Source organism: Pteropus alecto, unplaced genomic scaffold (assembly GCF_000325575.1).
Source record: "Pteropus alecto unplaced genomic scaffold, ASM32557v1 scaffold121, whole genome shotgun sequence".
NCBI lineage: Eukaryota > Metazoa > Chordata > Mammalia > Chiroptera > Pteropodidae > Pteropus > Pteropus alecto.
In genome coordinates this window covers 3,323,175-3,347,024 of record NW_006434369.1, presented here as the reverse complement: position 1 = coordinate 3,347,024, position 23,850 = coordinate 3,323,175, and the positions used below count along the sequence as shown (strand labels likewise).

The 23,850-nt window shown below is 33.9% G+C and overlaps 1 pseudogene; it reads right to left on the bottom strand.

The window, feature by feature from the left end:
• Positions 1-16,681: 16,681 nt before the first annotated feature.
• LOC112477748 lies at positions 16,682-16,800 on the bottom strand (annotated as a pseudogene).
• Positions 16,801-23,850: the final 7,050 nt, after the last annotated feature.

Below are 23,850 nucleotides of genomic sequence, written 5' to 3'. Positions count from 1 at the left end.
AAAGAGTATATATGAATATATATATTCAGTTTCACAGTTCAAAATTTGAGAGCTTTGTCTCTTGCCACCTTGTATTTTTCACACTTTTTTTTCCTACATTACACTGTAATCTTATGTATGTTTGTCCTCTCCCTTCCACTACAACACCCTACTAAGACTATCATTTTTTTTCCTTGGTGTTCTCCTGGCTTTTGGCAAAGAAGTAGCCTGGACTCTTAGGAGGAAATATAATTATGTGTAATATCTCCTTTCATAACCTGCACCTTTACCAAATCTCATTTAAGAAATGGTCCATGGGTTCTGCAAGAAATGCTATGGTAGCATTCCAAAGTGCAAAGAACGAAAGAACTTGGGCAGAAAGCATGTCACATTATTTGGAAAATTCTGTTTCCCCACAGTGTTCTTATGCTTTCAAAACATGCTAGGCAAACCAGAATGAAGAGTGCGTTCCGGAGACACTTAAAAGAATCAACTTTTAAATCAACTCAGTCCCAAATGGCTATTTTCTCTAAGGTAAAATAATCTCAAGCTGCTCTGTGGAGCTTAAACTAAACTTAGAGGATATGGAAAGAAATATCCTGGAAAAAGCTACCGCAATGCATAGGTTAGGGTAGACACATCGAAGGGATGTCTTCGAGATTGCCATAGAACTTTAATGCAGCAGAAGGTTAAAGAAAGATTCACCATAACCAACACTATTCGCCTAGAGCAGCCCTGCTTTATTATGGCAATATAATTCTGCAATTTAGTCTCATCATGGACACAACTGGGAAAGAGAAAGAAGGAACCGCTTGCATTCTTCCTATCCTGAGGCTATGCTCTATTTAGTGATCCTGTCAGGATAATTCTGCACTTTCCTTTCTCCAGCAGCCTGTATTATAAGAACATCAGGTATCACGATGCATCATTCATTCACTTATTATTCCACCTTTCTGTCCAGTATTCTCCCTTTATGTCAAGAATCATCACAGTGACAGAAAATTCTTGATGGGTAGCATTTGCTGAGGTAACTCAATTTCCCTCAACAACTTGAAGGAGACAGTGATTATCTATCCAAGAAAAACTGATAATTTTTTTCTTTTGTATTTAAGGTTAATTAAACAACCTCCACAAATGTTAAGGTAAACAAGGAAAAATACAGTTTTTAAAAAATGGACAACTGAGAGCATTTCTTCTCATATATCGATGTAATTTTCCCCTTCCAGTGATAGTCAAGACTTTATATCCTTTCTATATGTGAGAAAAGAGAGCTGGGCAGTTTAGCCACCTACTTGCTAATTAATATTCTAACCAAAATTGCTCTGCTATAGATATTAGGAATCAAGTTTCCCACAGGACTGTCACATTGTTTTTAACCCAAAGCAATGATGCTTCAGCTTGCAGCTCTGAAGGTTTCATTACTGTCTGCTGTGTCTTCATTCTCCTTTGGAACTTCTCCAATTTCCCCAGGAACACAGGTGGTCTTTTGAATAAACAGAACTAACATATTGAGCTCCATAAGCTCTATGATGATATTCATTTCTCTCGTTCACAGCTGTTGCTGGCACAGTTGGAATAACGTGCATCTATAAGGTGGCTACTTAGTAAACTGGAGTTTCCTATTCAGAGTATAAATTCAGAAAGTCATCTTTAGGTAAAGAAGGAACAGAAAATAATAAGAGGTAAGAGGTGTTCCACAGGGATCTGTACATCTTTCATTATCTATATGAAGAAAATGAAAACATGTGTTTAGGGATCTATTGAAGAATTTATGGTATTCATCCTACTTCAGAGGAATCTCGTGCTGAGCAGATTCTATTCTATCATGAAATAATTGGTACAGAGGGCCTTAAATAAGAATGCTATATACTTCTGACACTTAATAGAACTCAAATAGTAGCTGTAATAAAATTATTTTACCACTTCTTATTTATCTAAGACTAAAGTATTTGAGGGATTCATAGGATAATATAAAGTTTGTTTTATAATATTCAGTGTCAATGATCCAGGGTTTAAATAACACAAGCAGAATCAAAAACCAAGCAAGGACAATAATGTTTATACTGCGAAGCTGTGACACCTCACTTATCACAGCAATCTTGAAATTTTCCTAGCTATAATTCATCTCCAAATGTAAAACTAATTATGAAGTCTTTCAATAGCTTTATTTACTAAACTGCAACTTATTATTTACAACAGTCGAAGAAAATGCTTTAGCAAACAAAATAATATTACTATATGCCAAAAAGGTGCGGGAGACTTCTAATAAAAAAATTTTTAAAAACTATTGACAACACACAGGTAACCTTTTTATCAGGGGTTCTAAAATGACATGAAGTTTAAATTGGATTTTCTATTTAAGATGGCAGATTAAGCACAGAATGAAATATCCTTTCTCACAAAATTCAGAAATGATAGAAAAGAGATAAAGAAAATGATTAAACATATTTTTATGCTTGAAAACCAAAAAAAGCATTTTTCCGTAGATTAGAAAGACATACTTCAAAATAGGAAACAAACAGAAAGCTACAGTAGTAAAAAGAGGCCAATGTTTTCAAAAGATGATACTGCTATTTATGCATATATATACATATATATACATATATATGTATAATGAGTCTGTATATGTGCGTTGTGTGTGCTCATGCAGGGGAGATTTTATCAAACATACTATCTAGCTGTTTACACTCTAAGGGTCATTTAAAACTTGACTTAAAAAACAGAGAGTCGAACTTTTTAAGTTCTTGAGATTTGGGTTTGTGGTGCTATAAGGTGGTCTCCTAAGGAAGTTATCATCATAATTCATAATGGCAAAATATTTTCATTCATTCATAGAAAATGAAAAAACAGCAGCAAAACACCAAGCATCTGGAAATCTAACATACAAAGGAGGGAAAACAAGATCTACTTATGGAAGAATTTAAACTTAAAAGAATAAAAATAAGAAAGAAATATAAAAATAATTTTTAAAATACATATATTTAGTATCCAAAGAGATAGTAAGTAAAGATAGAAATAGTTATTTGTGCTTTAAAGAATGTGGGAAATAGTACTGTTGACTAATACCTGATACATACTATGTACCCTATAAATGTTATCCATAATTTTCTTTCACTACAATATTGGCTTCATGAAGTCAGAGAATTTTGTTTGTTTTATTTACTGCTGTATTCTCTAGTACCTAGAAGAATTTCTTATGCATAGTAAAAATTGAACTAATTTTTAGATAAAAGAATAAATTAGGTAATAACATTTGTGAAAAACCAACAATAGTCTACTAAACAAGAGTAGTTTTTATGAAACAAAAACAAATTCTTATAAAAACTAGATATTTTAGATATGAGAGAAATAATGATTGAAATAAAAAATTAAAGGTTTGCAATTATCGTATTGCAAATGGACATTGCTATGGGTGATTTGCCTTCTCCCAATAACTACACTCTGAGAAAAACTTTCTCTTGGAGATATCGTTGGTCTTACAAAAGATGGGAGTATTCTCCAGAGAAGCCCTTGGAGAAATAAACATGAGCACAGCCTGACATACAGGGGCTAGAGTTTCTGAGACTAACATCTGAGGTGGAAGAACTCAGGAGTCAGGTTAGGAATTCACATGAAATTAAGCCAGGGTAGCCAGGAGCTGAGGCCAGAGTTGAGAAAATGTGCTAAAGCATAAGGGACCTAAAGCACTGGGGAGCCAGAGAGGAATTATATAATAGAAATCTATAGCATGTAAGTCCAAGAGAAGACAATCAGAGATACAGTATTCTAAAATTCATGTATTGTTTAGGAAATAGGTATAGTATTGCTTAGCTTTAGATTTTGTTATGTTAAATATGCACGGTAGAGTTTCAGCGCTAACGAATGAGATTTAAAATAGGATTTATAATTCTGAGTAAGAGAAAGAGTTGATGGAAAAGGAAAATCGAATGTTTTCAATCCAAAAATGGCAGGAGAAAAAATGAGGCTGGTAAGTTAGTAGAAAAAGTTCACTATTGCAACAATCAAGATAAACAATTAGACTAAGTTTAATGGTTTAAGAAAAAGGATTCACATTGGATTTAATAAATGTGTTAGTTCCAAAGTGCTCAGCCCACTTAAGATCGAGTAATCAACTCACAAATAAAATTGCCGAAATTATTAGTTTCAGCATTGAAGCTAGCATAAACAAGAAATAACTGATTTAGACCCACAAAAACTGCAAATGTTTTACATGTTAGATATATTTCATAGCTGCATTAAATGATTAAAATATAAAATATTTAATATAAAGCCAAGTATTCAGAAACAAATTATTAGCGATAGAAAGAAAATTTTAGAAAAAAAGGCTTCGAGAAATAAAAAATATATCTGTAGAAATAAAAAATTCTGTAGATGAGTTAAACATCAGTTTGAGGCAACAAAGAAAGAACTGGTAAACCGGGAGGTAGTCTCCCAAAAATTACCTGACATACAGCAGAAAGTTGTAAGGAGATGAGAAAATATGAAAGAAAAGATAAGAAACATTGAAACATAGAATAACAAGGACCAACATAAGTCTATTTGCAGCCCCACATAATCAGCATGAAAGGAATGGAGGAAAGTCAATATTTAATCTCTCAGAAAAGATGAAAAAACATGGATCCACAGATCTAGTGAGCATGACTTGCTCCAAACAGGACTATATTCAGAATTTTGTTTAAATTGGTCACACTGGATTTAACAAATATGGTAGTTCTTCCATAGCTAAAGACAATGGCAGCTGTGTGGTAATCAACCTTCCCAAATTTCCTTCCCAAAATATAATGAAACAGCTATATAACTAGGAAACTACACAAAACTGTGCCCCTGCCATTTATATTAATCATTTTGGGCTGCCATAACAAAATACCACACACTGGGTTGTTTAAACTACGGAAATTATTTCTCACAGTTCTGGAGGCTGCAAGTCTCAGATCAAGATCTGATGGGGTTTGTTTTGGGGTGAGGGCTCTCTTCCTGGCTTGCATACAGCTGCTTTGTCCTCACATGACCTTTCTCTTGAGCAAGCATGGAAAGAGCTCTCTGGTGTCTCTTTTTCTAAGGACATTAATCCTATAGCATCAGGGCCTCACTGTTATGACCTCATTTAACCTTAATTACTTCCTTATTCCAAATGCAGCCCCATTTGGAGGTTAGGATTTCATGTATCAATTGGGAATTTGGCTCATAATATTCTACCTGATTCCCCCAAAATTATGTCTTTCTGACAAGCAAATTACATTCATTCCACCCTACAGCTCCAAAAGTCTTAATTCATTCCAGCATCAAATCTAAAGTCTAAAGTTCAAAGTCTCATCTAAATATCATATAAATCAGATATGGCCAAGACCCCAAGTATGATTCATCCTGAGGCAAAATTCCTCTCCAGCAGTGAACCTATGAAACCAGACAAGTTATGTGCTTTCAAAGTACAATGGTGAGACAGGCACAGAATGGACATTCCCATTCCAAAAGGAAAATTGGAAAGAAGAAACAAAGCCTAGCAAGGCAGATTTCTCTGAGATCTTACAGCTCAAGAATAATCCTCTTTGATTTGCTGCTCTGCCCTCCAGACTTACTGGGGGTGGCAGCCTCACCCCCAAGGCTCAGTAAGGGTGACCCCACACCTGAAGCACTGGGAAACAGCATCCTGGCTTCTGAAAAAGAAAAGACCCAACTCTTAGGAACTGAGGAGGAACTAGCCTGCCCTCCAGGTGGAAATGGCAGCCCTGTTGATTTCTGAATCATCTTTAGGGTCATTCTTATCTTTCCTTGAAAGATGACACATGTTCTCAGTGGAATAGCTCTATTTTCTATTCCTATAGAATCTAAATCTGACAACCTTCTTGAATTCTGATCAATGTTTTCTGTCCCATTTAGTACCAGCTGACAGTTTCTGCTAGTATAACCTCATCTCTGTCCCAGGCTTCTTCTGAGATGGCTGATTAGAGCCACTGTTCATACCCATACTAATCTCCTTATCATATGTTGTTCATCCACACCCTTAGCGGACTCTTTAGAACAAATGTCCTAATTTTTTTCAATATGGAGAAGCTGAACATTTTCCAAATCTTCAAGTCTTAACAATTCCTTTGATTTATTTCACTCCTCTCACATTTCACCACAAGCAGTAAGGAGCAACCAGTCCACACTTTCAAACTTTTGCTTAGAAATCAAGTTTATAACTCACAAGTTCTACTTTTGACAAAACACTAGAACACAATTCAACCAATTTCTCTGTCACTTTATAACAAGGATTGCCTTTCAGACAGAAAAATAAAACAACGAAAAACAGCTTTGAAGTCCCAGCTCAAAGGCCATTAGGCATCAGGCAGGAAAGAATTCTCCCTTATTCAGGAGAGGGTTAGCTTTTTTGTTCTATTCAGGACTTCAACTGACTGGATGAGGCCCACCCACACTAGAGAAAGCAATCTGCTTTACCTAGTCTATGGATTTAAATATTAATCTAACCCAAAAACATTCTCACAGAAACATCCAGAACAACGTTTACCGAATATCTGGGCACTGTCAACATAAGAAATGGCCAAACCTGCACAGAATTTTTATGAGTGTATGTAAGCCAAAACCAACAACATATGCTGGGGAGCAAGATGACAAATGTTCTGGAGAATAACAGTTTTGCAGTGTCTTTTACGCATTTGAAATTGAGGGAAGGTAAAGAAGATTACATGGAAGTGGGAAAAGCAAGGTGGGACTGAATTACAGAATAGTTAACAAGATTACATGCTCTCTTGAGGGTGGTTACATCTAAGAAAGAGGGGTCTAAAAGGGAGGGATCTGAAAGCAAGCATTTCAAAGGTATGTTAACCTAGATGCACAGAAACAATGCACAGGGCTTGCCAAAGGCAAAGATAAACTTACTAAAGAAGTTACATGTCTGGGGCGTGACTACCCACCATGACCTGCCCAGTTAGGACTTTATGACCAGATCACTCTGTGAGATTACTTTTCATAGAACCCCCCCTTTTTTTTTTGTACATAGAAATCCAATGGCCTCATTAAGTTGACACATAAAATTAATCATCATACTAATACATGAAGGCAAAGAATGCCGAAACTGCAAAAAAAGCTAAAAGTAAAAAGAAAATTCACCAAATTCCAGATGCAATCTCTCTACTCCTTCCCCCACTGCCCCCAGCTGCAAGGCTTTGCAACAAAGGCAGACCAAGGCAGGGGAAACCTCAAACAAATCATTTCCATGGAAGAAATAGAGAAAATTATAAAGAACTACCATCCCCGAAAGTACCAGACCCAGATGGTTTCACAACAGTACTCCACCAAATCATCAACCATCAGATAATCCCAAAGCGGCTGGAATTATTCAAGAGTATTGAAAAGGAAAGAAAATGCCCAAGTTCCTTTTTTGAAGTAAATATTCTACAAATTTTTAAACCAGAAAAAACTGTGCAGAGAAGAAATCGAAGATCAGTATCACTAATGAATATCAGTGCTAAAAGAAAATATTAACACAAAGAATCCAACATCATTTTAAGAAAGTAATAAGCAATGACCAAGTAGGTTGTTTCTGGAATATAAGTTGGTTCAAAATTATAAAATATATTAATGCTATCCATCATGTTAATAAATATAAAGAGGAAAACATAAGATTATCTCCACAGATGTGACAAAACCTTTGACCAAATTTAATGCCCATTCATTATTAAAACACTCAAGAAAATAGGAATTGAGAGACACTTTTATAACATGATAACATCTCTACTTATCTAAAGAACTAGAGATAAAGATAGAAATAGAAATACTTAAGTCCTAAAGCCAGAATCTTATTTAATAGGAAAACACTAGATCAGGAACAAAATGATACTTCACACTATTTCTACTACTATTTAACATTAAAGTAGACTATTAACCAACATAATTAGACAAGAGAAAGCAGTTAGTATCATATGAATGAATAAGGAAGTACAACTGTCTCTATTTGCAGATGATAAGATATTATATCTATAAACTCCCAGAGAATTGATGATAAAAGTAACTTAAACTGTAAAAGAATTCAGTCAGAATATAAAATCAATAGTTTTCGTGCATGTGGACAATAAATATTTTGGAGACATAAAAAGAACCTCATTTACAATTGTAACAAAGAAAATTAAATACTTAGAATTAAATTTAACAAGAAATATGCGAAATCTGTATGATGACAATTTTAAGTCTTTCCTGAAAGACACAAAAGTTGATTTGAAAAAAAAATAGATGCCCCTTTTCATGGGTACGATGATTCAACATTATGGAGATGTCAATTCTCCCGAAGTTAATTTATAAATTTAACTCAATCTTAATAAAAATACCAAAGAGAGATTTTGAGTAGTTAGACAAATCGATACTAAAGTTATGTGGAATAAGAAGAATGCAAAATTAGCTAGGAAAACAATAGAAAAAAATATGAAAAAGAACTAGCTCTACCAAATGTTAAAACATGCTATAAAGACTTAACAGTAATAAAACCAATATGATGCTGGTGCATAAATAGAAAAATAAATTAGTAAAATAGAATAGAAAGTTTAGAAATATCCAAATATATATGTAGAAAGTTAGTATATGTTAAAGGTGGCATCTCATATCATTCTAAATTTTAAAAAATAAATAAAACAACCTGAGTGAGGGCCATTGACCTGAGAATAGATAAATAAATAGCAGTATATACATATAATAACAGTTAATGAATGACTTACAGGTACATCAACAACATGTATAAATTCCAGAATCTTAGTAATGAATAAAAAGAAAGTTTCGGAAGATTACATACACAAATACCCTTTTAACAAACTATAAAAATAAGCAAAACTAAACCATTTATTTCAGGCATATATCTTGTGTGTGATCAAACTTTTAAAAAGCAAATGAAAAAAAACATAAAACAGGATAGTCAGGTTAGAGAAACAGAGAGAAGATAAGACAGGAACATATAAACATGTAAGTTAATTTATATGTTTCAGTTATTGACTTTGGTAGTATATTCATTGATGTCCACTGTATTATGAAATAAATACTAAATATAAAGTAAATAAAAAAGGATACAGGCTAGAACAATGATTTTGATATGTCGTGAATCAAAGATTATAACTAACACAATTGTATGTACCCAAATCCATAAAATAAAACCTAAATACATGGTCTTAATAGCTAAAAAGTGAATCAGTCACTTGGGAAATTGGACTGAATAATTATTTTAAATGTAACACAAAAAGATAAAAAGATGAAAACTACAAGAAAATTCAAAACATTTGGAATAGGCTCCAAAGTTTGATATTCCTCTAATGATATTTTTAGAAGCAAATAATAAAAAGAATGAAAGAGAAGCGATACTAGAAAAAACAATGGCCAATTATTTTCCAAAACCGAGAAAAAAAAACATAAGTCCTCCCTCAGGTTGACAGCACTCACTAAGTGCCAAGAAGAAAAATAAATATTAGACCTCACTCAAAATACCAGAAGCACAAACATAAAAATTAGGAGAAAAATCACAAAAACTGCTAAAGAGAAAAGATCAACTTCAGAAATAAGAATCAGAATGACATCAGATTCCTTATCAGTACCACAAAATGCAAGAAAGCAATGGGAAAATATTTCTAAATCCTGAGAGAATATAACTTTGAATCTGGAATTCAATATACAATAAGACTTCAAGAGTACAACTATCTAAGAGCAAAAGGGAAAAAAAGATATTTTAATGTGTTTAAACACTCAGCAATTTTAATACCTACAGACTCTCACAGATGTAAACTTCTAAAGGATATGCACTTTAATTATTAGAAACAAAAGAGTTTAAATAATTATTTTTTTTTACAAAATAAGCTAGAAAAGAAGTCACGAAATAAACCAAATAAAGCAATAGGAGAAAATAAAGATAAAATCTCAAAATGATAATAAGCATAAAAAAAAAGAATGGATTAAACAAAATGAACTCGTGCTTCACTTAAAACACTAATAAAATATTTTTGTGAGTAATTCAAAGAAAAAAACATGAGGGGGTTTGAGGGGCTAGGTAAAAAAGGTGAAGTGATTTAGTACAAATTGGCAGCTATAAAATAGTCACGGGGATGTGAAGTACAACATAGGAAATATAGTAAATAATATTGTAATAACTGTGTATGGTGTCAGGTGGCTACTAGACTAATCACTTTGTAAACTATATAAATGTTTAACCGCTATGCTGTACACCTGAAACTAATATAAAATAATATTGAATGTCAACTATAATTGAAAAATAAAAATTTTAAAAATGGAAAAAAAATTTTAAAAACTAATAACAACAATAAAGTTCAAAATAAAACACAAGTAAATAAATGTAGCTACAAATAAAGATTTTTTAAAAATTTTAAAGTGTAACAGAGTATTTCAAAATTACCAATGTACTTGGAAATTTGTATGAAATGGATAATTTTCTAGAAAAAATATAAATTACCAGTGAGAACTAGAAAACCTGACCAGACTAATTACAACAGAATAAGTCAAAAAATAAAATGCCGGCATTCTACTGTCCCAGTTTTAGTGGTATCACACCAAACAAGGTTTTATCTACCTAAATGCATTTCACCTGGCAGTGTACTAATTTCTAGTGGTGAGACTGTTAACACTAAAATGAACAAGGAATAGGCATTTAAGCAGCCCCCAAAATTCGTGCCTATAGACAATTAACACCTGGTGATTCTTGCAAATACGGCAGCCTTTACTAAATTTGTAAAGTTTTTTTTTAAATATGAAAAACTATAACAATGAATGTGGTAAAGAAATTACCTTCATTTTCAGTGGCATTCTTAATCACATTAAATTTATAATATTCTTTGCCTTGGAATTTTTCATTATTTAACAAGGACTTTGCTTTTCAGGTTTCCAGGTGTAAGAACAAATGTCTAAGTTATACTTAATGAGGAAACTGTAAGAGAATAAATTTACAGAAAGATGTAGAAAAGCTCTTCATTTCAGTATTCCAGGTCTTGAATGAAAGAAAAAGTGAGAATCATACAGGATAAAAGTAACCTTCTTAAGCTACAATTAATAATAAACTATTAATCTTGATAATCACTGTGGTAGGCAGAACAATGGCCTCCCAAAGAGGCCCACACTCTAATCCCTGAAACACTGAACAGTTATCTTTCCTGACAAAGAGACTTGCAGATGTCTTTGTGGTTAAGAACCTTGAGATAGAGAGAGGAGCCTGGACTATCCAGGTGGGTCCAATCTAATCACATGCGTGCTTAAAAGCAGAGAACTTTCCCTGCCTATAGACAGAGAGACACAGTAGAAAGGAAGAATGGCATGGGAATTTCAACCTGCTCAATTTCTTACCTGGTCCAGTTCACCCCTCCTTAGGCAACCTGGTGGTCCCCTGCTCCCAGAGGTCACCATATTGATGCTAAACTTAGTGCAGACACCTGATGGGCAGAGCACTACAGCCCAGAACTCTTGGACTCAAGCGTTTTTCCTGATTCAGTGTACCCAGTAGCTGGGACATGGGACCATGCCACTGCAATGCACTATACAGGTGATGTATTTTAGAATTGTACAATTGAAACCTATATAATTTTATTAACTAATGTCACCTCAATAAATTTAATTATTTTTTTAAAATAGAAAAAAAAAAAGTCGGAGAGAATCCAGATGTGAAAAAAAAAGATTTGACACCCCATTATTGGTTCTGTGATGCAGGGCGCCATGTGCAAGGGTGGCATAGAGGTGCTTACTAGTTAAGGCACACTCTGACAAGCCAGTAAGGAACCCTCAAGTACAAAGGCAGTCCTACAACCACAAGAAACTGAATTCCAACAATAGCTTGAGTAAGCATGGACACAGATTCTTCCTCAGAGCCTCCAGAAGGGAATGTAGTCTGCCATCAACTCAATTTTAGTCTTGTGAGATCCTAAGCAGAAAAACCAGCTGAGCTACACTGTATCTAGACTTCTGATCCACACAAATCATGAAATAACAAACAAACAGAAAATGGGTGTTGTTTTAAGTCATTGACTTTGTTATAATTTTTACGGCAATACAAAATGAATAAAACCACCACCAAAAATAACAAATATAAAGATACAATGACCTTACTATACATATGCAAAAGAGTAACTCAAATCTTCCTGAGGCTTCCTTTTTGATTTAGATTTGATGGTGAATGCACAATGAAATATACATATGATGTGTTATCGAATTGTACACTTGAAACCTATATAATTTTATTAACTAATGTCACCTCAATAAATTTAATTATTTTTTTAAAATAGAAAAAAAAAAGTCGGAGAGAATCCAGATGTGAAAAAAAAGATTTGACACCCCATTATTGGTTCTGTGATGCAGGGCGCCATGTGCAAGGGTGGCATAGAGGTGCTTACTAGTTAAGGCACACTCTGACAAGCCAGTAAGGAACCCTCAAGTACAAAGGCAGTCCTACAACCACAAGAAACTGAATTCCAACAATAGCTTGAGTAAGCATGGACACAGATTCTTCCTCAGAGCCTCCAGAAGGGAATGTAGTCTGCCATCAACTCAATTTTAGTCTTGTGAGATCCTAAGCAGAAAAACCAGCTGAGCTACACTGTATCTAGACTTCTGATCCACACAAATCATGAAATAACAAACAAACAGAAAATGGGTGTTGTTTTAAGTCATTGACTTTGTTATAATTTTTACGGCAATACAAAATGAATAAAACCACCACCAAAAATAACAAATATAAAGATACAATGACCTTACTATACATATGCAAAAGAGTAACTCAAATCTTCCTGAGGCTTCCTTTTTGATTTAGAGTAGGCATTCTCCAGTATTGAACTCACCAATGTGAAGAACTTTCCATAATGTCAGCCATGTCTTTACTTCTATGTTTCAGCAGTTATGATGAAATGAGACCTTGTTTTGTTCTAGTGGCATTTCACCATATGATAATAAATCTATGTTTGTTGTTATGTGCCAGATGGCACTGAGACACCAACTGCTTACAGTGTCATCTAAAACATAGAGGCAAGCAAAAATTAAGGAATCTCTGATGTAAAAATTGGAGACAAGAAGTTCCATGACCATATTAAGGTACATGATTTTTTACCTATACTGATCATAAGCCTGTTTTAGAATTTTGTCCAGTTGTAAGTCTATGCCCTAAATTACACCATTACTACACAGTACTAAAACTGTCTTCATTTTCTATGATACCTCTACCAGAAAGTAATAGCCATTTAAAATACTGAGGCTCTCAGCCATCTGTCAGTAGAAATGCCCAATTATATTATGTAACTTCCTTGGAAAGTTTTGATGGCATAAGGTCTCCCAAGCCAAAGCCTCAAGTTGATAAAAAAAAAAGCACATATTTTACCACATGACATTTCATATTGGTTTATATCTGATATCAGGTATGCAACTGGGAAGGCTGAAAACTTTCTAAGAAATTCAAGCTATTTGCTTATCATCAATATAAATTATTTGCCAGAAATATGACTTTTTTGGAAAAAATATTATGATAGACTTCTGTCTTCATATTGTCCTCATGACATTGTATAAAAACCACCTAGGAATGTTTTTGAACTGGATGCTATATGTCTGGAATTTTAGGTCAAGCTATAAGAATGCTATAACACATGAGTTCCTGAGGTGACTTATTAAAGCAGACCAAGAATCGATACGTTGCTCAATAATCAAGAACAGGAATCAGTCCTTCAGAATTGACTTGCAAGCACTGACAGTCTCAATCAATAGAGTTGTCGGGTTATGAGAAAATCCAACACCCACGCAAAAAACTTTACACAATCTCTTTCCTATTAGATAGAAATCTGGATTCCTGCCTCAGTACTGGAGGGTTCCAAGATTGTGTCTATTTGATCCGGAACTGAAACTGTCTAGTCTAAAATTCATGTTAATCACTTGCTAATTCTGAGCTAATCTCTCAAGAAAATTAACTGCAGAACCATCCTCCTGAAGTAAAGAACTACAAGAAAAATTTCTATTTAATTATCCGACTTTTTTCTTCCAGCAACACCTATTGACAACTAAGAACCCAATGCGAAGGCCACACATACATTTACTTCATTTTAAGTTAGAGTCACTTGGGATTTCTATACTCACAAGTATAGTACAAGAGACAACCTAACAAAGCACAAATTAGCTGTTACAACTTACTGTTACCTTTGAGGGAAGGCTTGCATATATGTTAAGAAATGCTGCTGGTCAAAGTTTGTGCTTTTAGTTCTTTTGAGCTCCTGCAGTGAGCTGATTAGCCAAGGGCAATTTTGTAGCAAGAAAATGATGAGTTGTTAAGAGAACTCCATTTTCTGTTATCTCTGTTCCTCAGTAGATTTGGAGAGGTACCTCCTGTGGGTGATAGAATCTGATAAACTCTATTTATTCTTTAAAAAAATATATTTTCAAATGCTTACCATGTCCCAGATAATGTAAGGAAAAAAACTGCAGAAGAAAGTTTATAAATAGTAGGATCTTGCAGCTCATAAAGAAACTCTGCATATATCTTTATAATGAATAGAATAGTTAAATATCCTGTTTCTATTTTTTAAACAAATTTATACAAATAATTTCTTAAGGACAGCCCACGTCTTTTATATTTCATATTTTTTAGATTACATCACCCATCATTTCCACATACTTCCAAAGCATGCAACAATTTCAGGTTTATAATTATTTTTTCATAGCATTCATATTAAGTAGGCTTATAACAGAAGGAAACATAATGTAATCAGAATATTCTCAGTCATACCATAGGACAGATATGTTCCATGGAAATATTCTATACTATTTCCCTGTCTAATGCTGTAGCAACTAGCAATATGTAGTTGTATAAATTTGACTTCTTTAAAATTATAAATTCAGTTTCTCAGTTGTACTAACTACATTTCAAGTGTTCATAAGCCACATAAGGCTAGTGGTTACTATATTGGACAGCACAGAATATTTTCTTCATCACAAAAAGCTCTATCGGATATCGCATTTTTGGCCGTCACTATAATTACCATTATCCACAAAGGATGATATTTTCTTGACCCAATGTCTTAGTCTTCTTGTACAGTTGTAGACTGTAAAAGGATGTCTGAGAAGATATATATCAACACTTACTATTTCTGGAAGGAACTAATGCTTAGAAAATTTTAGGTAACAGAAAAATCACTCAGGAGGTTTTTCTCTAGCTTCTGAAGTCCATCTTGCATTGAAATCTTTAGCCTTTTGGTCCTTGACAAGAGTATGGTGGCTGATTGAAATCTAAGGCTCAGATGATCAGATTTTATCTACAATGACAGTTCTGATTGATTTGTAATAGCTGCTTGATTCAGGCTCGTGAGCTCAAAGAGAAAAAGTGGTTTGATGTATTAACGATGACTTGTAGGTCAAGAGCTAATGTAGTACTTGCCAGACATTTTCTTTCTTTTTCTTTTCTTTTTTTTTTTCTATTACTTTTTTTTATTAATGGAACATTGGTTAAAAACATTATATGTTTCAGGTATACAATATGATAATTTGATGTCTGTATTCACTATAGCATGCTCACCACCAAAAGTCTAATTTCCATCTATCACCAAACAATTGATACCACTTTACTCTTTCACCAGTCCCAGCCCCCTTTCCCTCTGGTAACCATTACCAAGCCTTTTCTACCACTACAAGCATTAGCTAGCGACTAATAAGCACACACATAGTGGAAAGATGTACAGCCAGAAGGAAAAGAATTTTGAAGTAGGCATGGTATGTTTCACATCCCCTGGACTACCTAAAAATCATTCCTCAGCATTGGCTCTATAACTTTAGAAGGATATAGATAAAACTTTGGTGATAAAATGAATAACTTTACTCTTACACATTCTCCAAGCCCTGAATAAGCTAGTCTACCTTCTCTCCATCTTTTATAAGAGATATGAATCCTGTCTGGACTAAGAAAAACCTCTCAGGAATGGATCTGAGAGAGAACTATAAAATAACCTTCTAAGAGAGTTTTTTATGGAGAAAATAAAATGTCACCTCTCTTGCAGTAGCTTAAAAATATGTTCTCCTGAAAATCAGAAGACACGTGAAAGGATTTCTTCAGGGCACATGATTTTGAAGTAGTCTCTGGAGAGATTTTAAGAAATGCTGTCTCTCATTCTTAGAATCTTCTCTGTCCATTGCATAACTTCTTGTGCACACTGTCCTTAGAAAAAAAATCACTTTATTTTGCTCACAGGAAATGTGGTCTGAGATCTACTTTACCTCCAAATTCCTATTTGAGAGGTTAAATTTTACAAAGCAGATTTCCAAGCTAATCCATTTAAATCTCATTGTTGAAAGCTCTGGTTCAGGCACTCTGAAGTTACACAGAGTTTGAGTCCAATTTGGGAGTTGTCTGGGACCCTTGCTTCATTTTCACTTTTCTATGGAATTTTGACCACTTAACTATTGACCATACTTTCACAGAAAAGAAGAAAATATAAATCTATTATTTCATCTTTGTTAGCAACACTCATAGAATATATTGATTAAAACAGAAGTCTCTTTGATGAACTGTGTTTTTTCAATAAGCCATGTGAAATTGTTTTCTATTTTCTGGGATAACAAAAAATTTATAGTATGAAACAGAAATTTTTTTATTTTTTTTAATTATTTTTTTTTTATGATTTTTTAGGCGAGGAAACCCTTGGTTGACCTCACAGATTGCAAGGACCTTATCAGCTTATAATCCCTTATTTTTTATTTTTTATGCCTATAGCACCTGGTCTTCCTAGGTGGTCTCCCATCCAAGTACTAACCAGGCCCAACCCCGCTTAGCTTCCAAGATCAGATGGGACCGGACTTGTTCAGAGTAGCATGGCCGTAGACTTCTTAAGAAATTTTTGATTAAATTTTTATTGTTCTTATGCCAAATAAAGCAGTGATAGTTCTCAAAAACTGTTTTCACCTTAAGAGATTTTTTATCAAACTTTTTGTTATCTACTTAAAAGAGTCTTTTTACAGTACTCTACAAACTTCCTGCCATACTATCAAGAGACAAAAAGCAGGAAAATAAGTAATTTCTAGTTTGCGCTACTTTAACTGGTCCTCTTTTTATTTTTTTTTTATTTTTGGACAAGTAAATTACTTTTCCCTGAATCTCTGTCCCCATCCATTCTGTCCTAATTCAGTATCCCCAGAAGTTGTAGTCGAGCAAGCTGAGAGGAGAGATGGGTAATGGCTGTGGAAATTAATGTTACTTAAGAAAGCCCCTCAGAGATGAAATAATCCTCTGATCAAGGCATCCTTGTAGATTTCTTTTAACTCCACAAAATAGGGCATTTCACAACCATTATTTTACTATAATTTGTATTTTAGATTTGAGTCAGAAATTGTAAGAGTATTACTAGAGCAAAGAGAATTAAAAATAGACTTTTCATTTTATCTATAATTTTATCTGTAAAATAGGAAAGTTAAACTTGATCAGTTTTAAGGTCCAGCTCTTCAATTTGTGAGGTCTTGATGCTTCAAGGATTAGGTAAAACATTTGTCTACCCACATGCGTTAAGCATGTTTCTCTTATTTATATAGAAAGTATATAATTCCATATATTTTAACTTCTATTTTCTTAAAAGTATTAGATAAACAAGCTATTAACACAGTAGAAGATTTAGAAGATTATTAGGTAGATTCCCAAGACTTTCTGAGCCCCTAATAAAATATTAGAAAATAAATTAAACAAAATAATGGTAAAGGCATGATAAACAAGCTAATGTTTTTTTGTGAATTGGGAAGCACACAGTAACCCAAGATTTATTGTTTCAGAAAAAAACCCTTTCCTCTATAAATAAAGAGGTTTAGATGCATAGATATACTTATGTATATATCAAATATGTACATTGCAAAAAAGATGGGAAACAAATGAAAAAGCTGTCAAGAATAGTTAGCTCTGAATGATAGAACTGTAGACAATTGCTATTTTCTTCTCTCTTCTTTTTATGCAAGCCCTTAATTTCCTGTTATTTATAATCAGAAAATGATACTTTGATACCACAAATTTATTTTTACTAATAGGCCCCTGGATGTGAGCTGCTTGACATTTTAAGTAAGAAATAATGTTAAATAATTTTAGCATACAAGAACATTTATGACATAAGTGCCTAGGAGCAAGAAATATGAAAAGTTTGACCTAAACATAGAACAGCCAAATTCACATGCAACAGATGGGGCACCTAGATGAAAAGAAGAAACTGTATTCTGGTCAAAGTAATGGTTAGTGGACACAATTTACATTTCAGAGTTTATAGCAAGAGATCGTTTTGTCAACTTTGCAAGACCTATTCATTACCTGATGGAATGAACAAAGAGATAAAAACTATAAATTATCTATTGAGAATTTATGAGATAATTAGAAGAAATTGAAGCAGAATGTGGTTATTTGTTTTACTTTAATATATTCAGAGAACATTGTATAAAATTGTTTAAGAAATTTATTAAATGTCTTTCTCAAATGAAGACATTTTTTAGACTCAGAGTTCTCAGAAGCCCAATTTTTTGGATCCCTATTGGTTTTAAAAAGAGATTATACTTATTTATGTGATAAGGCATGCGAACAAAAGGAAACTGAAACTATTGAAAACATAGAAACACACAACTGGGTTTCTCAAAGCTGCTAATGCGTTCACGCTCAACATGCTCACCTGGATTAAACTGGGCTCCACTCTCCCTGCCTCTCATTGCTGCACTTGAGATAAATAGAATCACGGTTTTAGAAAAAATGCATAGCCATGCCATATTATGGAAATTAATTTGCAATTTCAGAAGATAGTTATAGGAGAAAGGAGAAAATTAACCGCTCCTCCAATCTCCCATAAATTATGAGTGCTTAATTGAGAAAGTAGTTCAGAGAAACAGAAAGATGGAAAGGAGACTCCAGCAAGCCAAATGATGTCCTATTGTCTGGAGAATGTCACAGATGCCATATCAACAGATTGTAGACATATTTTCAGAGACTGCATATCTTTTGAATTGATACAATAGACAAAGAGTCAACTTTCTCTTGTGATATGTGTCAGAAAACGTTTTGGAACTTTTACTTTCTTATCTTTGAAGATATTATCTGGAAGTATCAGAAGGATGAAATACCCATACCACTGAATTATTTGGAGGAAATTTTGAATATTGACTTCAACTAAATATATGTTCAGATGTTTCCTGTTTTTTTTTTCTCTCTCTCTCTCTAGTTTCGGGTTGGTAAACTCCTAGAATAAGTGATTTTTTTTTTTTTTTCAGAACAACCACTTATGAAAACCTAGTATAAGTTAGATGCTTTGCCTGTGTTTTGATCACATTAATGCTCCTGAGGTAACCATTACTAGCCCATTTTTCAGATGAAATGTCTGATATCCAAGAGTGTAAAGTGATATGTCTACTCTCACAGATTGCAAGTGGGAGAATAGAAATGGAAATCTATACTTCTGGCTGTAAAATTTTTACTTTTCACATATATCATCATACTTCCTTCTCAGAGAAGTTCAAGTTTTACCTTTCTATTCTTTAAGTCATGACATCTTATGAGATAGCATCAGGATTTCCATCTATCTACCTATATATCATGTTAATGAGGGATCCATTGTTCCTAGTTTATGAAGAGCTCTTTATGAAGAATAAATACAAAATGTTGTTAAATGCTTTTTTTTTTTTTGGCATGGGTGGTAATGCTTATATGATTTTTTCTCCTTCAGTTTAAAATATGAGAATTATTTTAAGATATTTCCTAATGTTAAACCATTCTTAAATTGCTGGCATGAGCACCACATAGTCAAGGTGTTTTTTCTCTTAATGTGTTGCTGGCTTCAACTTGTTTATATTTTATTTAGGATGTTTGCATTTATTCGTAAGTGAAATTAGTCTACAGTTTTATTATATTGTTATTATGCAAAGTTTTTTGTTTCCAATGTTTACTTTAAAAGTGTCTTTCTCCATGCTTTATAATACAACAAATAATTGTAGAATCGTGGATTCCTTATGCTGGGAAAATAATTCACCTAAGGAAATAAAAAAGAAAATGTAGAAGTTCCCACATCTGAAGAGCATGAATCTTTTCTTTAGCTTCCACAGCTGTCTTCAATAAGCAAACTTCCAGATGGGTCTGGATCATGGCACTCCTGGCTGAACTTCTCAGCCTAAACTGAGGAGTTGACTTTATTTAAAATGAACAAGAACCACGAAGAAGGCACAGTACCTCTCAAATTTTAAAGACAGGTATACACGTTTCAGAGTTAGAAATTCCAGACTGTTTGGCCAAACTGCTAACACCACCTACTTCTGTAAAAAAAACAAACAAAAAAAAAAAAAAACACCTTTTTTTTTAATAAACAAAGTATTTAAGGTATTGGACATCTCACTGCCAAGTGCTGTTATCTTTCCACTCTGCTATTCTACAAATGTTAGCAAGATGCTCAGTAATGCCAGGTGTCACAGGCTGGCATGACCACACCGTGAGAAGAAGAGAGATATTTCCTCTCACATGCCAATTTAATAGCTATAACGTTTCTCAAGAGCCCCTAGCAGAATCTCCTCCAGTCTCTTTTATCAGAATTGTATCTCATGCCCATGTCATAGATGCAAAGGAGATGAGAACACAAGTACGAGGCATTTTCACAATCTATTGTGGAGGAATGCTCTCCCAGCAAGCAAGAAACGAAAGAGAAAGGGCTGTTCTGCAGGCATCCACCAGTTTGGGCACAGGAGAATAGGGGAGGACAGTACCCATGTAAGACACTTTAGGAAGGGAAGAAAGAGGAACAAAGAAGGGAATATTTGGGTGCAAAAGACAGAACATTGTTCACTTTCCAATGCTGACTAAGGATTGTATAGGAGAGTGTAGTTGTCTTTTAGTATCTTGCATGTAATAGGCTTTTGAATTTTCCCATGAGGTGGAATGGATTGAAAATGTAGGGTCAAAAAGTGTTAGATGTATCCTAAACATTATCCTATCACTTATCCTAAACATTAAAAGGTCAATAAAGTGTCCTACTACTTTGTACACTGAAAACAAAAACAAAACAAAACAAAACAGAACAAAACCCAGGATAAGGAATATTTGGTACACAACTTATTTTTCTAACATTAAAATCAAAGAGCACAGCAGTTGGATTTTATAACCATCCTAATGACAGTCAAAGACAAGGTCTAGGCCTGGACATTGCAGTGGTTAAATCACTATTACACCATGTGGGTATGTTTTTCACATGGGACCCCAGACGATAACTTCCTTATATTTTTCTTCATTTTATTAACCCATTAATACTGCCCTTCATTATGGAGATGAGAAAGACTGACATATGGAAACAGAGATTATTTATTGTGGGTGGAAAAAAAATGCCTCCAATATGGCAAAAAGAATATCAATTCCTCACCATTCTTTGTATTAATTCGGTGTTACTTAAGCTTACCTCATCTGTGTTTAATCAGCGTTGTTCATACTCTCTCCATGAAGCCAGAGATGTACATATTAAACACAGGAGTTTTTGACAGCTTCCTCTTCCCTAGGGCAAGATTGCTCAACTAATAATAACTAAGATATCTTTTGACAAGTGCAGCTAAGAGCTAGTAAAGCTTAGTCAATCTACATCAGCCTGGTTGGCACTTTCTTTCCATTTCAGACCTGCATTGCCTTGAATGATGAAACCTGGAGAACGACTGCAGAAGCTATAAAATCTAAGAGAGGTAGTGGATGAAATCAGCAGGGAAGGTTAGTGGGGATGAATGCAAAACCAGACTCATATTGATCAGGGAAAGGAAAATACTTTTTCCAACTACAATTGCAGCTGAAACCCATAAATTAGATGATTGAAGTAATAAGACACGTGAAATGGCTTTTAAGTCCACTACCCACTCTGTGTAATAAATTTCAAATGACATCGAGGCTTTTAGTGGAGAGAATGATTTATTGCCATCTGTAAGAAGGAAGCTTTCAGGGATTATCTCTAAAGTGGCAAAACACTATTCCAAATTTCAAAAAATTAGCGAATCTTAGTGAAGCTTGGTGACTGAACTGACAAGCAAGCTCAAAAAAAAAAAAAAAAGTTAATGGAACCAAAATACTGAAAACGTGTACTCTCACATACCAGTACTTAGACATCACCTCAAAAAAAATTCGATTTTAATATTTAAATGAAAAGCTTCCTTTGTTAAGAAAAATCTCCTGAGAAAATTTGATTTGTTTTTTCTTTATTTTTAATATGTGTATATATCCCAAAATGATAAAAAAGAAAAAAAGTATAAATATATTCCAACTCACTTTCAGCATAGAATGGACTAAATTCTAAATTGGTTTTACTTTTCTTGCCTCAAGCAACACCCTCCATTTATTTCTTCATTTAGAATGACTTCAGACAGTTCAGCTGTGAGCTACCTGAACAAGAGATGGACAGAACAATCACAGAGCTAACTTTACATTCATCTTCTTTAAAAAAATGTGTGATTTGGTAACTCAGGTAAAATCCGAGGGGTTCTTACAAAAACGCATTACTTGCTAAGCAGAAGATATGAAAGAAAATGACAGAGAAATCCAAGGAATAGAACAGGAAGCAATGAGGATGATGCTGTGAAGTCTGAGCCCCAGAAAGGTTTCCTGGATCTGGAATCTGTCATGATTTGTGTTTTCCTCCAGTCCATCAAGTCCTTTTATTCTAGCAAGTTTCCAAAGAATTGGAAAATTGCAAATCCAGAAATATACTTTCTCTGCAGATCACAGGCTTTCATTGTCTGAATTTTCTGATTTCAAAAATAAAACGATCCCAAGAGATTTCTTTTTTATTCTTTTTCTTTTTGTCCTACCTTAGGCCCAAAAGCACCTGGTTGATTATCAAGAGGGGGCAACAGTAGGCTAACATGCATTTCGTCCCCTCTAGCTCCACTATATTTATCTTCTTTAACCACCAGTCCCCTCAATTTCCAAGGACATTTATTCAATTCTGACTGAGATATAATTGGCATCAATTAATTAACCATTTACTGCACTGTCTTGTTTTCCTTTTATGTCACCTATTTTACCACCACACAGACTCAGATTCAATTATCTTATCTGTCAAGACTACAGTCTAAGAAAGGAAATGTTTTGGATATTAACACAGTCTCTTTTTTCCCCCTCTAAGTTTAATAGAGCTGTATTCCAATTTTTAATGATTTCTCAATTACTGTAAGATAGAAAAATAGCAAAAAAGAAGTGCCTCTTTCAATTTACATAATTAAAATGAGTATCTTCCTTAGACAATTTTCAAGTTGCCAATCTAAGAAATGTACATGGTTTAATTGTTAGTAATTGGTAAGACTAATGACTAAAGTGGAAGAGAACTTTGCAGTTTAATATTGCATTTTTCTCCAAATCTTCTTCATATAGACAAATTCTTCTTGCAAATGATAATTAGTGATTAAAAGCCACAAAATGGTATTTGAGGTAGCCAGTGTCTCCAAATATGTCAAGCCATACTTTCTGACTAATCACTGACTAAAATGTTGTATCTCATAGATTTATAATATGAATATCAAATAAATCAGATTTTTTCAACATTTCCATTTGCACTAAATCTGAAGATGAAGAGAAATTGTCCTCATCAGAAGAAATAAAATATTCCTCAGGCATGTTAACTCATAATTTTACAAACGTGAGAAGGTATATCAGTCATGGATGAACTCCCCAAACCCTGTGATCTGAATTTAGAAATTAATTAGTAACGAAATGTTTTCTTGGTTTCTGAGTTAATCAAAAGACCTGCATCCAGGAATACCAAAATCTCACTATTTAACCCATTTGCCATTTGCCCTGAGAACACTCGCCGGGGGCTCTGGCAGCTGCAGTGTTTACCTCAAGATAACTTGGCCGATTACAGTCCTAACCTGAAATATTTTGCTTTTATTATTTTCACATCGCTC